Below are 4,078 nucleotides of genomic sequence, written 5' to 3'. Positions count from 1 at the left end.
AGGCGGAGATGAAAATGATTTCTAAAGTATTTATGTGTTTTTAATTTATTAATTTAAAAAACGTAAACTGTCATAGGAAAGAGTTATGGATTTTTAACTAAGAGATATTAATAAGTGATAGTATTGGGTCATAATACTTCAACAAATCTTTTTACAAATTAAAAATTTTCATAATAAAAGATAAAAATAAATGGGTCTAAATATCAACGATTCAAAATCTCTTTAAATACCTATTTATATTAGTTTTATTATTATAATCATTATTTTAAATAAAATTATAATTTAATTAATATTTATGATTTTTTATATTAAAAATGTGATATAGACTATTACTTAATTGTCTTGTCTTATATTTATTATAAAATAATGTTTATCTAAATTTAAATTTAATAGTTAATATAATAGCCATTTTATTTATAGCACTAAATTAATTATACTATTTGTAAATCGAAAATGTAAATGTATGAGATGAAAGAATAAAATTATGAAAAAGGAAAAACCTTACCTATTAAATTATTTATAGTATGAAATTTACTCATTAATATTATACAGAATTTTTTATTTTTTAATGAATGAAACCTACCAGTTCACATGAACTTTGCTTGATCAAAGTCCGTTGATTCACTGCCAGACGCAGGTTTCAAGCAAATGGGCTCGTAATTTGATTAATATTGGGTGGTTGATGTTGAGATCTTATCAGCTAATACAATAACAGGCATCGCATTGTATAATTTAAAACATTGAATCATAAAATCTGGCAAAGGATCCGCTAAATAAAACATATGAGTAACAGACATTCAGTTTATTGGTAAGTTACAATAGGCCCAAGGCAGACTGGAGCGGATGGTGCATAACGTTTTAAGTTGGGACTGAAATAACGGCCGATGGATTCGTCCTCCTTTCAACAACGACGGGAAAACCACCTTCCATGTGCGAAGTCAATCTGTGAACAAGCTTCGGAATTCTGGCTTTCGAACCAACAGGGCGCCGCAACCTGAACATGGAAATTAGGGTTGCCGCGATGTATTTCATCTGGATAAAAGCCATGTCTTTACCCAGACAGAGGCGCATTCCGGCTTGAAAAACTGCAAACTTGAACGGACTCTGCGGAACGAAATCGCCTTTGTCGTTGAGCCATCTCTCGGGCTTGAATTGAAGGCAGTCAGCTCCCCAGGTGGTGCCTATCCGACCCATGGCGTAGGGGTGGTAAGTCACCCGGGTCCCTTTTCGCACAAAAGTCCCGTCTGGCAAAACGTCGTCGTGCAGGGCGTGCTTGGAGTCGAGGGGCACCGGCGGGTAAAGCCTCATGGATTCGCAGATTGCGGCGTGCAGATAATTCATTCTCTGCAGCTCCTCGTAGGAAAATACAAGGACTGCAGACGGTTTAATATTTTCTGCATCTTCTGATGTTCTTGCAGCGAGGAGATCGGTTATTTCTTTGTATATCTCTTCCTCTACTTGGGGATGACATGACAACAGCCAGAAAAACCATGTTAACGCTGCGGAGGTGCTGTCTCTGCCCGCCAAGATAAAACTGATGATCATGTCTCGGAGAAATTCGTCTGAACAGCAGCCCTCCTGGACGCTGTCCAGATCGTTGGTGTCGGTGAGTGACATGAATCTTGAAAGGAGATCCTCCTCGCGCTCCTGTTTCTTTGAATAAGTCGTTGTGTCACTGTTGCGGCAAATCTCAATTCTTCGACTCTCGATGATGCCCATGGCGAACTGGTGCACAACCCGAACAGCCTCCGAAAGCCGTTTCTCCGATCCGATGTTGAGCATCTTCTTCACCTTCCAGATAATCTGGATCGGCGAAGAGGACCTCTCGCAGCTCAGCTTCGCCGCCGTGTCGAAGGCCCGCGCCAGCTCCGACACTGGAAGCGACGCCTCCAGGCATACGGGATCGACCCCGAACGCAACCCGGCAAATAGTATCGAATGAAAATCGCTGCAGAATATCCTGCAAATCCAATGTCCCGCCACTCTGACTGGCACCGTATAGAATCGGAAGAAGTCTATCTGTGGCCTCTTCCACGACTTTCACAATAAAATTGCGTAGAGACCGAGAATTGAAATGGTGGCTTGCAGCCTTCCGCTGCAGCCGCCACGCATCGCCGTCGGCATTGAAGATCCCCTTGCCCAGCAGATCTCGGAGAATTGCAGTGAAAGGTTCGCCCTTGGGATAATTGTCGAACCGCGTCTTGAGAATGTGCTCAACATTTGCAGGATTGGCGGTCACCACCGTCTTAATTCCACCAAGTCGTTCTACCACGATGGTCTGCGTGGGCGAATTGGCCAGCATCTGGGTGTACCATTCTATATGCCTCTTGCCATTTTTCCAGAAAGAAAACAGTGAACCCACGACTGGATATCGCTGGGGTCCATAAACCTTCATCAGATTCCGGCTGTATAAAAATTCTCGCCTGCATACAGAAAGCCCACAAAACAACAGCGCCACAACAACTGCCAAGACTTGGATTTGCACAGAGAGTAAAGGGCAAAATTCCTCCATTTCTGCTCTTGGGTTGCAAATACAGATTGAAAGTTAACACACACACACCGCATATAAATACACTGGGCTGTAAACGTGCGGGGCACGATGCCAAGAAATCGTGTTCCCATTATTCATGCCATTGAAGCATGAATTACATGTGCGTTTTGCAGCCAATTAGTAGGCACGTTCATATCTAATTCCCTCACCGCCGTCCTTTCCAATTTCCTCTGTGAAGGTTAATCGGCAGCGTCATTTGCGTTGCCAGGGCACCTTCATATTCAAGGGTGATGGCCCATGGGACACCGTCATACCCAATTTCCTCCCAGGATGGTGATGATTCCAACACGGTTCCAGTTAGTAAATGGCAACCTTCTTTCACTTCTCACCAAACATCTCCTTACTAAACGCTGACAATCGTTTAGCACGTGATTATCGTAATGGGCACCGTCACATCCATTTTGCTTCCAAAATGGTGCTGGAATTTTATAACTTAATGGCCTGTCAAATTTGACGGTTTTGGCAAATCCGGTTGCCCATGTTGACAGTTTTTCTAATTTTTTAACATATTTGACGCGCCAATTTGCCGTCAAATTCCTTTCCAGATTGGTGATGGATTTTTATTCGGCCCAGTTGGAAACCCTGGCCTGTTTCCGACATCACTCCCCATGAAAATCTCACTTCCGGCCAAACTAGCTCCTTTCTCAACGGAGATGGATTCATTGCGGAATGTTAATATGACCGTGATTCTTTTCTGCAAACCAATGGCAACGGATATTCCTCAGGCACGAGGCCCGTGCCTTGTTCTCTTGGATGCATGGATGATCTCGAAGCATTTTTAACTGTGCCTTTTTATAACTATTTTCAACAAACTTTTTTATAAAATAGCGTATGCTATATAGCAAATTTTGAACTTAAATTCTTATTAATGTTATATAGTTAAGGGTTGTAAACCTATTATTAATAATATTAAAAATCAACAACAAACTATTAAAAGCCAAAATCATGTGAGGGAAACTATCAAAAAGAAAAAAAAAGAGCCCAATTTTTTTCCGAGGGTGATTCCTAAACACCAGTGTAGGAGGCTTCTGCCCCTCTCGAGGCTACTTCTCTGCATTCTTCTGAACACAACTTACACTGCATAGAGGTAGTTGTGCAAAGAGTGTAACACATAGTAAACATTCTCTCATGTTTTGCATAGACAAGGTCATAGAAGTATATGATAAACCATCAAGGCTAGTAATGCTCATTCTTTTTCTACACCAAGAGAAGTTTTGAGTGCTAACAAATTTTGTCAATGAAACTGCAACATTCTTCAAATTGTCCACCTTCACCAATAGCACCGCCTTTCCTTCAATTATATCTCTCACAGAGTGATATCAAACATCAATATGCTTTCTCTTATAATGATATGTTCAATTATTTTCTAGGAATATTGCATTATGACTATCACAATCTATCTATCGTGGCACCTCATTGTGTCAACCCAATACTTAACACAATATTTGTAACCATACAATTCCCTTGCTTGCGTGAGTAGCTCCCATGTATTCAACCTCTGATATGAATGGAAATTGGTGTCCATTCA

At 41.0% G+C, this 4,078-nt stretch overlaps 1 pseudogene; it reads right to left on the bottom strand.

Moving 5' to 3' along the window:
- Nucleotides 1-777: 777 nt before the first annotated feature.
- Nucleotides 778-2,807, bottom strand: LOC149155185 (cytochrome P450 94B3 pseudogene; annotated as a pseudogene).
- Between the last annotated feature and the right edge of the window lie 1,271 nt (nucleotides 2,808-4,078).

Source organism: Pinus tabuliformis, chromosome 9, assembly GCF_031772625.1.
Source record: "Pinus tabuliformis cultivar Carrire ecotype Pingquan chromosome 9, CPIR1, whole genome shotgun sequence".
NCBI classification, from domain to species: domain Eukaryota; kingdom Viridiplantae; phylum Streptophyta; class Pinopsida; order Pinales; family Pinaceae; genus Pinus; species Pinus tabuliformis.
This window is presented reverse-complemented; position numbering and strand designations above follow the sequence as displayed.